Genomic DNA, 12349 nt, shown 5'->3' with positions numbered 1-12349 from the left:
CTGAACCTGAACTCACATGGAACTGAGTACTAGTGGAAAAGATATGGAGCACTAAAGGAGAGACCACTCATAACCATAATCTAAAGAAAATGTAGTTCAGAGACCAGAGCTGAGAATACAAAAAGAAAAGAAAGTAACATCCAGAAAAAAGTGTTAATCTTTTTTTATACCAACACAGGTGGAGCCTACGAGGCTATGCCCCATCCTCACCTCGGATACTCAGACTACATTTCCATTTTGCTAATCTTTGCACACAGACCACTGGTTAAACAAGGCAAATCAGTTCATAGGGAGATCGGGGCCTGGCCACTTCGGTGCTGCAGGACTGCTTTGAAAGCATGGAGACAGGAGCACAGATTCAGGGAGGCAACTACTTATGATCATCACGTCAACATTGATGGAAATGCGGGATTGGCGAATCGCTACTTAGGAAAGTGCATTGAGGACATTACTGTCATTTAACACCAGAGCAAATCAGAAACCATGGCTGATTGCAGAGGTTCCTGCACTGCTTGGGGATCAGGACGCTGCTTTCAGATCAGGGTCCAGAACGACTCTCAGGTCATCAAAAGCTGCACCCTCCCGTGCCATCAGGAAGGCGAAGCATGAGTGTACACAGAAAATCCACAGACATCTTTGAGACACCAGTGAAATGCAGCATATGTGGCAATGTATACAAAGCTGGCCGATAACATCCATCTTGTGTGTCAGTGACAGCAACACCTCCCTTCCTGATAGGCTGAATGCTTTCTGTTATGACCAATTGAATGATAAGCCATTGAGGAAAGCCCCCTCACACCCTGAGGAACAGGCACCCTGTCTGGCCACAGCTGAGGTGAGGAGGACCCTAGTCAGGGTAAACTCACACAAAGCTTCAAAGCCAATTAACATACTGGTCAGGTTCTGAGGGACATCTCTGAAACAGTTCGCTGTCTCTGCAGGCCTCAAGGCAGCCACCATCAAGAGAGCAGTGGTAACTGGCCTCAATGATTGCTGCCCAGTGGCACTGGCAACCTGACAATCACGAAGTGCTTTGAGCGGCTGGCAATTGGTCGTATAAATTCCCACCTTCCAGCTAATTGGGTCCTTTCCAGTTCACCTACTGCTCAAACTGACCCAGTAATGATGCCATAGCCTCAGCCCTCCACTCCATACTGTTCCACCTAGAAAACGATGCCTTGTATACCAGGATGTTGTTCATCAACTTCAGCTTGACATTGAATATGATCGTCCTTCAGAAAGTGGTGGATAAGCTATCCTTATTGAGATTCAACACCCCTGTCTGTAACTGGATCTTGGACTTCTTGATGGGAAGACCCCAGTCAGTCCAAGTTAGCAGGAACACCTCAAGCTCCGTCAGTGTGAGCACTGGTGTCCCCCAAGGTTGTGTGCTCAGTCAGCAGCTGTTCACACTGCTGATTCACGACTGCACTGCCAGGTTCATCCTAAACCACAGTGGTTGGCCTTATCAGCAACAGTGATGAGTTGGCAATCAGAAAGGAGGTAGAGGGGTTGACACATGGTGCATGAACAGCAATCTGCATCTCATTGTCGTCAAGGCCAAAGAAGTTATTGTGGACTTCAGGAAGGAACAGGTCAACCACTCTCCATTGCACGTCAATGGCTCTGCCGTGGAGAGAGTGGAGAGCATAAAGCTTCTAGGTGTGCACCTAACGGATGATCTAACCTGGACCCAAAACATCACCTCACTAGTCAAGAAGGCACAGCATCATCTACACTTTCTGAGGAGACTGAGACATGCAAGGCTCCCCGCCCCCATTCTAACAGCTTTCTACAGGAGCACCATCGACAGTGTCCTGTCTGGCTGCATCATTGTGTGGAACAGAAACCGTAAGACCCTATAGAACACCGAAAAAACCACTGAGGATCAATAGGGTCTCCGTCTCCTTCCCCCCCCCCCCCCCCCCCCCCCCCCCCGTGACAACTAATGGGAGTATTGTACCCGAAGGGCCTGAATCATTGTTGAGGATCCCTACCACAATCTCTTTGATCCTCTACCGTAAGGAAGGAGGTGCAGGAACAGCAGCGCTATTTCCACCAGACTGGGTGACAGCTTCTTGCCTCAGGCTGTGAGACTAATGAACACCCTGTCACCACTGAGGTCTTGTCACTAGGACAGTGAGCTGTTTACTTGTGCTGCACTTTACTACGTGCATTTTGAATTACAGTTTACTAACTTATTTCTAGTATAATATTTTGGTTTATGTGCTGTTTGTGATATATATTGTGTGGGTGTACTGTGGTCCAGAGGAACGTTGTTTTGTTTGGTTGTAGTACAGTCAGATGACAATAAACTCTGAACTTAAACTTAATGTTACTGCATTTGAAAACCAGCATTAAGAAAGGTAATACCTTGGGTATGGTGTTCAAGTCAGAGTATCTAGATGGCTGGGAGGAATAGGAGCACATGGCTGGTTTGTATTTCTGCATTATACTATTTCATTTATGATTCGAACTTGAGATGCATTTACAAAGATCAGCTTCTGAGCCAGAGACAGGCCTAGTAATTGTTAAACAGGCGAGTGAACTTGATATGGATTACAGTAGCTCATGACGAAAGTAGGACCCTTTCACCACAGTTTGTGAGATTGGATGCCTTATCAGGGGGAAAGAGTACATGGAGAAGTTACATTGCTTCATGGGGGTTCAGGAGGGTGCTCGACAAAAGGATGTAACTCAGCGCAGAACAGAAAACAACCCAAGCCTTGCTACTGTTTCTGAACAATTTCCTGTTCTGTAGTCCTCAGCTGACCTTCCACCATTCACCTCCAACAGTCGTGGCCAGGATTATTTCACACTTCTGCCTACAAACACCGTTTCTTATTCTATTATTGTAGAACAGCACAAAGCACTGGCAGGATGGAGACTTACTCCAGCACTTGCGCCCAAAATAATTTTGTCTAAGCTTCTTAATACAACGGAGATAGTATTCTGAATCTGAAAGCAAGATGCATGTTGTAGGAATGGGGCAGGGCAGTGAATTATCTGCTACCTCCATGCACAGGAGAAATAATGAGTGGCGGAGCCAAGACTTGTGAGTAGCTGAGATAACATTTTCTTCTGCATGGAATGCGCATGAGTGCTCCAACAATTTGCATGTTTGCATTCACAGGGTATGTTTCACAGTTGGTGGACCCAGCAAGCGATGGCCAGGAAATTGAGCAGAGAATCTTATTGTCACATTCCTGTCTGAACTGCAGTCCTTCCAAGGACCTTATTATCATATCTAAAATGATGGCAATGGAATTATAAATCTTATTTCCAGCTTTTTTTATGGTAGGTATGCTCTGCATTCAGCTCACTCATGGAAAAATATCAGACCATGTGAAACTAAAACAGATATGACCCTACTACCCCTTTACACCTGCCCTGCCTCCAAACGGCTCATGGTGATCAGGTCATGGCCTGAGCTATGCTTTTCTGAAAGCTCAAAGTATCCTTCTTTTACAGAAATGTACTAGTTGGATTGTTGTGTTAGCATTCAATTATTAGGATTCTGAAGGCTGAGTTTTTGATTGTTCACCTTTTATCTGCATTTTCATTCGCAGAGTATTTAACTGTTAAATTCAATGTTGGCATGTCCTTATCTCCTCTGATTTGAGGTTTCTTTTAGCCCTTTCATACCAAATATTCTGCAATTCGGACAGCCCCCACCCTCCGTGTCTCCTTTGCCCAGTCTTTCAAGTAAGCTTCACTTCAGGCCAGCAGGCAGAGATCCTTTTTCTCTAAGTTGCATCATTTGCGTATTTTATTCTGTGCCTCCGTCAGCTCTTCTTGGTTCTTGGGTTCTACCATTTAAAGAATTTAATAGACATCTCGAAGGCCAACTAGATGTTGTTAGTGGTAGTAAAAGACATAGCACTATAAAAGAGATGTAAAAGAAGTGGGGGAGTTGCACTATTGATCAGGGAGGATGTTAGAGCTGCACGTAGAGAGAACATCCTCTCTAAGTGGTGGCCAGGCTTCAAAAGAAGCTGAAGCCAAAGAGAAAATGGATTTATTGCTGCTAGAGACATAGCTGTAATTTGGAGCAAATACAAACATAAGTATCAGATGGTATCAGAAATGATCTGGCAAATGTGGATTGGGACAGTTTGTTTTCCAGCAAAGGTGTTCTTGGTAAGTGGGAGGCCTGCAAAAATGGAATTTTGAGAAAACAAAGTTTGTATGTGCCTGTCAGAGTAAAAGGTAAAGATAACAAGTGTAGGGAACCCTGGTTTTCAAGAGATATTGAGGCCCTGGTTAAGAGGAAAAAAGAGGCGCATAGCAGGTAGAAGCAAGCAGGAACAAATGAGGTGCTTATGGAGTATAGGAAATGCAAGAGAACACCTGAGATAGAAATCAGGAGGACTAAAAGAAGGCATGAATTTGCTCTAGCAACAAGGTGGAAGAGAATCCTAAGAGGCTCTACAGATACCTTTTTAAAGCAAAAGGATTACAAGGGACAAAAGATATGAATGGTAATCCATGCATGGAGCCAAAACAGATGGGGGAGGTTTTAAATAAAATGTTTGTTTCTGTACTTACTCAGGAGAGTCTGTATAAGTGAGGCAAAGTGGCATCAACTTCATGGACCCTGTACAGTTACAGAAGGGGAGATGTTTGCTATCCTGAGGAAGGTGGATAAATCCCCAGGGTATGACAAGGTGTTCTCTCAGATCCCATGGGAGGCAAGCGCAGAAATTGCTGACACCCTAGCAGAGATATTTAAATCATTCTTAGTGACAAGAGAGGAACCAAAGGATTGGAGGACAGCCAGTGCTGTTCCACTGTTTAAAAAAGGTCCTAAACATAAACCGGGAAATTATAGGCCAGTGTGTCTGACATCAGTTGTGGGAAAGTTATTGGAAAGTTTTCTAACGGACCATATATATAAATATTTGGATAGACATGGATTGATTAAGGATAGTCAGCATGGCTTTGTGCATGATAGGTCATGTCTAACCAATCTTATAGAGTTTTTTGAGGAAGTTACCAGGAAAGTGGATGAAGGCAAGCTGGTGTATGTTATCTACATGGACTTTAGAAAGGCATTTGACATGGTCCCACATGGGAGGTTTTATCAAGAAGGTCCAGTTGCTTGGCATTCAAGATGAGGTAGTAAATTGGATTAGACATTGGCTTTGTGGGAGAAGCCAGAGAGTGGTAGTAGATGGTGGCCTCTCTCACTGTAGGCCAGTGACTAGTGATGTGCTGCAGGGATCGGTGCTGAGTCCTTTGTTGTTTGTCATCTATATCAATGATCCAGATGAAAATGTGGTTAACTGGATCAGCAAATTTGCAGATGACACCAAGATTGGGGTCAATGAGGAAGGCCTTCAGGGCTTGCAGAGGGATCTGCATCCGCTGGAAAAATGGGCTGAAAGATGGCAGATGGAATTTAATGCAGACAAGTGCGAGGAATTGCACTTTGGCTGGACCAGCCAGGGTATGTCTTACAGTGAACAGTAGGGCATTGAGGAGAATAGTAGAACAAGGGGATCTGGGAATGCAGGTCCATAATTCGTTGTAAGTGGTGTCACAGGTAGATAGTGTAGTAAAGAAAGCTTTTGGCACTTTGGCCCTCAAAACTCAATGTATCGAGTACAGGGGATGGGATGTTGTATAAGACGTTGGTGAGGTCTAATTTGGAATACTGCCTGCAGTTTTGGTCACCTATGTACAGGAAAGATGTAAACAAGGTTGAAAGAGTACAGTGAAAATTTACAAGGATTCCCAGGTCTGGAGGGCCTGAGTTATAAGGAAAAATTGAATAGGTTAGGGTCATATTCTTTAGAACATAGAAGATTGAGAGGAGATTTGATGGAGGTATACATAATTATAAGGGGTATAGATAAGGTAAGTGCAAGCAGTCTTTTGCCACAGAGATTGGGTGGGACTACAACCAGAGGTCATGGGAAAAAGGGTGAAAGGAGAAAAGTTTAATGGAGACATGAGGGGAAACTTCTTAAATCAGAGGGTTGTGAGAGTGTGCAATGAGCTGCCAGCACAAGTTTGATTTCAAGATGTCTGGATAGATACATGGATGGTCAGGGTACGGAGGGCTATGGTCCTTGTGCAGGACCATGAGAGTAGGCAGCTTAAGTGGTTTCAGCATGGACCAGATGAGCTGAAGATTCTGTTTCTGTGCTGTACTTCTCTAAGACTCTAAAGTGCTGGAAGAACTCAGGCTCAGATGTCATTCTGTGGGGGAAATCTATCGAGTGAGTTTGAAATAAGGAGAATGATGGTGCGAAACAGTGACTCCTTTGCTTGCATCTTTGGAAACAGCTCTATTTCTATCTTTAATATCTGTATTTTTCTCTTTCAAGGTTCATTTGAAGACCCTGACCTGGAGTTACATGCTGACTTCGGTTCTTTGCGGGAATGGGACCCGCTCTCTGGGTCTCACGTCTGGCTGCTATTCGATATGCAGGGCGCCTTCAGGGTTCTGGGATTCCGTGGCTCTGGAGGCAGGCGGACTCGAGGTCGGTGCCGCCACATGGAATTGGTGTGTCGTGGGAGATGGAAGATCGAAAGCAGCAAGCTGGCTGTTGGCTGTGTGCCCAGAGACCCAAGTTCTTTGGGCACAGAGCTCGGAAGAAGCCACGCAACAGACTTTTAACATTGTAAATCAGCAAGTTGTGTGTTATATCTCCCCTCTAGCTGTGAGATGGGGTCACCTCTTATTACAGAGAAACATAGAAATCTTACAGCACAATACAGGCCCTTCGGCCCACAAAGCTGTGTCAAACATGTCCTTACCTTAGAAATTGCCTAGGGTTACCCATAGCCCTCTATTTTTCTGAGCTCCATCTATCTGTCCAGGAATCTCTTAAAAGACCCTATCGTATCCGCCTCCACTACTGCCGCCAGCCAGCCCATTCCACACACTCACCACTCTCTGTGTAAAAAACTTAACCCTGACATCTCCTCTGTACCTACTTCTAAGCCCCTTAAAACTATGCCCTCTCCTGCTAGCCATTTCAACCCTGGGAAAAAGCCTCTGAATATCCACATGATCAATGCCTCTCGTAATCTTGTACACCTCTATCAGGTCACCTCTCATCCTCCGTCGCTCCAAGGTAATAAAACTGAGTTCACTCAACCTATTCTCATAAGGCATGCTCCCCAATCCAGGCAACATACTTGTAAATCTCCTCTGCACCCTTTCTATAGCTTCCACATCCTTCTTGCAGTGAGGCAACCAGAACTGAGCACAGTACTCCAAGTGGGGTCTGACCAGGGTCCTATATAGCTGCAACATTACCTCTTGGCTCCTTAACTCATTAACTCAATCCCACGATTGGTGAAGGCCAATGCACCGTACGCTTTCTTAACCAAAGAGTCAACCTGCGCAGCAGCTTTAAGTGTCCTATGGACTTGGACCCCAAGATTCCGCTGATCCTCCACACTGACAAGAGTCTTATCATTAATACTATATTCTGTCATCATATTTGACCTACCAAAATGAACCACCTCACACTTACTTGGGTTGAACTCCATCTGCCACTTCTCAGCCCAGTTTTGCATCCTATCAATGTCCCGCTGTAGCCTTTGACAGCCCTCCACACTATCCACAACACCTCCAACCTTTGTATCATCAGCAAACTTACTAACCCATCCTTCCACTTCCTCATCCAGATCATTTATAAAAATCACGAAGAGTAAGGGTCCCAGAACAGATCCCTGAGGCACTCCACTGGTGACCAACCTCCATGCAGAATATGACCCATCCACAACCACTCTTTGCCTTCTGTGGGCAAGCCAGTTCTGGATCCACAAAGCAATGTCCCCTTGGATCCCATGCCTCCTTTTTCCTTATTAGAGAGAGAGAGAATTACCAGGTGAACGAGTAGTCTCAGGGGTACTGGAAGTCTGTGTCTTTATGGATGCTTTGCTGCATGCTTGAGTGCTCAGTGGGGGGGGGCGCTGATGGTTTGTTTTTGCTTTTGGGGGGTGGTTGCTCTGCTGCTGCTTCTGTGTGGGTGGGGGGATCTGGGGATACTTGGGCTTATACCACTTAACTGTCAATCATTCTTTGGGGCACTCCTCCATTTTTTGTGGATGTTTGCGAAGAAAAAGAATTTCAGGATGTATATTGTATACATTTCTCTGACATTAAATGCACCTTTGATGTGGAGTCAGTGCTGTGTTATGTATTTAGCGATAGTTGTTACCAGGTTTGAATGTGGCCCAAGTGCGGAGTGAGAGACACTGAAGCAGGTCGATAGTTCACAATCTTTAACGTGAACAGTGTTAAAGGGAAAATAAACAATAAGTGCTAGGCCAAATAGGGCCATTAACTAAAACTCTCAAATGGGAAACAAAGCCTACACTGCGGATGAAAAGAAAATCTAAAAATTAAACGAATACTGTTAGTCTTCAGCGTCAGTTGACTTGAAAGTCCAATTTCTCAGAGAAGGCCGAAAGCGAACAGGCAGCGAGGTGTTGCTGTGCTCTCTCTGAGTCTCGAGAAGCACTATGACGACAAATATGGAGTTAAATACTTTCACCATTAAATATAATGAGCTGACACATGCAAATTCACAAGCGCGATTGCCTTATCTACTGCACTGCTGAATCCGTGGTTGTGACATTAATAAGTGTATTTGAATGTCTGTCCCATTAACTTGAAAAGGAGAAAGTGATAAATATGATTGAAATCATGCAAAAATCTGCAAAATTCCTAAAGTTTCAAATTAAATTATCCAATCAGTTACTTGAATGTTTGTATTTCAATAGAGGGGTTAAATTCCCCTATCAAGTAACCACCTGTTAATAAGCCACTTGATGAAGGTTCTGAGAATTAAGATTTTTCAACTTACTTTGTTACAATTTCTTATCTTCCATGGCTGAAATAATTAACCCTCAATCTTCCAATGTCAATAGCATATTTCCATGATAGGCTGTTGTGGTGTTGTCTTGTCCAGAAAGCAGGACCTTTTGGCTGGTGAGATGTTTAGAGAAGTAAACCTTCTTTTCAAACATATTCATATTTTTGTTTTTTTTTCTCCTTTGGTTCCTTTGAAGAATGGATTTTCTGCATTTTGTGTTATGTGAATGCTCATGTCGATTTTTCTCCTTCTATTGATGTAGTATATACAAGATGAAAGATCAATGTTATGAAGTGCTAAGAAGGTCACTCCCTATTTTGCACATGGAGCAAATTAAATTAAGAAGTCTACTTTTGGAGCCACACCATCATTATCCCCTTCTGCAACTGTGCCTTTGCATTGCTCGACGTACCGTGGGATACACGGATCTCAACATTGCTATGGTGGTGCTAATTCAGTGCTGAGACTGAGTGAGGCTGTTTCCTGGGAACCATCTACGTAGTGAGGTTCCCTGATGGTGCTATAGTTAGTAAGGTTAATTACCATTATATGCATATCTGAATTCTGTGGCATATACAAGCTCAATCATGTGCAGAGCTTCAGCTGATACAACCAGAGTTCACAGGCAAATTTTACAAGAGAATTAATACATTCACGACAGCGTAATAAAAATTCACTGCGCATCTTTTTTAAAGGAGGAACATTACGTTCCAAGTTTGAGAAGGGGAATATATAAGTGATAAACTCTGCTGAAAATAATTCTTGTTATATTGTGTTCCACTTGTGATTGGTCTTTCTGTATGATAATTAAATATAAATGCCATAGATGGCTTTGGAGGCCAAATCATTGAGTATATTTAAAACAGAGGGTGATAGTTTCTTGATTAGGTCAAAGGTTATGGTGAGGAGGCAGGTGAACGGAGTTGAGAGGGATAGTAAATCAACCCACTATGATGGAATGGCAGAACAGGCTTGATGGGCTGAATGGTCTAATTCTGCTCCTTTGTCTTTATGGCTTTATGGTATTATAATATTCCACATGGAGTTCTACTTGATATCAATTAAATGCTTACCTATTTTGTCTGTCAATTGTTACATTACTTGATTGCTGCACTATTTTCATTCATGCCTCTGTCTTAGCATTCACATTGTTAAAATAATTTTAGGTGTTGCTATTGCAATCACAGAGTAAGCACTTGCAAATAATGAATATAAAAGGAAGATTGAAGCCTATATTAACAAATTTTCCAGGGTCATTGCATTGAATGCAAGCCACAATACAAAGCTTTCTACTCAAACTTACTCTTTCTGAGGACTTAAAACCATCAATCTAAACTTCTTTTAAAAAGGTACAGTTTTTAAAAACCATGCTTGAATCAGTGCCCTTGGTTTACTTAATGATCCATTCCAGTCTTTTCAAACTTGTGGTAAATTGCAAACTGAGTCTGGTCTTTCAAGTGGGTTTTTAAATTAAAAGGAAATAAAATTATCAATGAAAGTACTTAAACGGGAAGAAAATGCCTTTGCCTAGTAAGAACAATATTATCTTACCTTCCCAGTGGAATTCAAAATTAGAAAGAAACTGGGGTCATAGTACTCTTCTGGCTCTGTAATTGTGTCAAGGTAAAGGAGAATATTGACATAGTTACATACAGTACATTTGGAAACCACAGCACTGTAAGCACAAGTATTGTAATTTATTTTGAAGTATAACATGCTGGACATGATGTGGTCCTGTAAAAATGTGGTATTTTGATATGGGTTACAAGTATAAACAAGAATGGAATAAAGTAATTCCATTGTGCTTCCCTCCAGAAATGACACATAATCTTCCCCATTACCCATTCTATCTATTTAATATTCTAGAAATGAGTTACAAAATGCATTAATGATAATGTAATGAAATCTTAGAAAAATGCCAGCTTATCCATTAGATGTACCCTACATCATTAATTTTTGACTAAATGCTTTCAAATGCATTTATTTGCTTGAGGCTAGTCCTTCATTAGGTCATCTTTAGAACATAGGAAACAAGAGCTGGAGTAGGCCCCTCAGGCCTTCTTCACTTTTGGGTAAGATCATGCTGATTGCATTTTGGCCTGAGCACCTCTTCCCTCTTCCCTCTTCTCTCTCAATATCCCTTGATTCTCTTGAAGTTTAAAGGTGTGGTAGTCCCTGTCTTGAATAAACTTCATGCCTCTGCCTCTGGTAAAGAATTCCAATGGCTCCTTAGAGAATAAATTCCTGCTTGTTTTTGTCTTAAATCATATAACCTCTTCTTCTGAAATTCCGCCGTTTAGTTCTATATGTCTCCCACTTGGTACACATCTTTTCAATGTCCACCTGGTAAATTCACCCCTGTACATTATTTGTTTCAGGTCACCTGTCATCTCTTTTGTAACTTCAGTTCTAACACAGTGGAGCTCAATATTCCAGTTAACATCATCCTTTAATCTCTGATAGCTGAACACATTCAGCAAGAAGGATCAACACACACTGCTATTTAAAGATCAGCCATGACTAAGGGTGAGTTTCTGTTTGTCCTGGTCGTTGCTGTGATTCTATAGTTGATGTGTACTTTTGTGAGTTGTTTTAAGCTGTGAATGTGCACAGGGTGTGGTACAAATGTTGCTATAGGTCTCTTGGATGACCCAAGGTCCTGCAAAACCATTTGTTTCTAGAATGGTTGCTGTCGCAGTCATCCTTCTTGGAAAGCAGTATGACTGAGAGAACGAGTGGCAGGCACGGACCAGGACGAGCTGCTTAAATGTAGAAGATGGTGTTCTAAATAGGATACTCCACCCACCCAGGTGTTCAGCAAGCAATTCTCCTTCTTGCCCCAATGAAGAACAACGTCTGCACTTCGGTAGGTTACAATTGCTTTCTTCCACTTATTACAACTTCAACTCCAATCTCAGCCCAGGGCAAAGGCAGCATTGACAGTCATCAAGGTGACAAAGAATGTTCAAGTGCATGGCTCCTTCCTATGTACACCTCACAGCTGACGTTCACTGTTTGTAAGTGACCTCTCTGAAAGAGTTTCAAGTAACCCTACTGGTTGCAAGTCAAGTCACCTTTTATTGTCATTTCAACCATAACTTGCTGGTATGGTACACAGTAAAAATGAAACAACGTTTTTCAGGACCATGGTGTTACACGAAACAGTACAAAAACTAGACTGAACTACATAAAAAACAACACAGAAAAAAAACTACACTAGACTACAGACCTACCCAGGACTGCATAAAGTTCACAAAACAGTGCAGGTATTACAATAAATAATAAACAGGACAATAGGGCGGTAAGCTGGTGTCAGTCCAGACTCCGGGTATTGAGGAGTCTGATGGCTTGGGGGAAGAAGCTGTTACATAGTCTGGTTGTGAGAGCCCGAATGCTTCGGTGCCTTTTCCCTGATGGCAGGAGGGAGAAGAGTTTGTATGAGGGGTGCTTGGGGTCCTTCATAATGCTGTTTGCTTTGCAGATGCAGTGTGTAGTGTAAATGTCCGTAATGG

General features: G+C 42.8%; 1 protein-coding gene across 1 annotated transcript in view; it reads left to right on the top strand.

Moving 5' to 3' along the window:
* LOC140727429 (RNA-binding protein 12-like) overlaps positions 1-7905 on the top strand; it is a 219466-nt gene extending 211561 nt beyond the window's left edge. The window contains exon 3 of the transcript XR_012098864.1: positions 6333-7905. The gene's annotated coding sequence lies outside the window, so the exon portion shown is untranslated. The remainder of the gene's footprint in view (positions 1-6332) is intronic.
* The last annotated feature ends 4444 nt before the right edge of the window (positions 7906-12349 follow it).

This window comes from Hemitrygon akajei, chromosome 1 (genome assembly GCF_048418815.1).
Source record: "Hemitrygon akajei chromosome 1, sHemAka1.3, whole genome shotgun sequence".
NCBI lineage: Eukaryota > Metazoa > Chordata > Chondrichthyes > Myliobatiformes > Dasyatidae > Hemitrygon > Hemitrygon akajei.
This window is presented reverse-complemented; position numbering and strand designations above follow the sequence as displayed.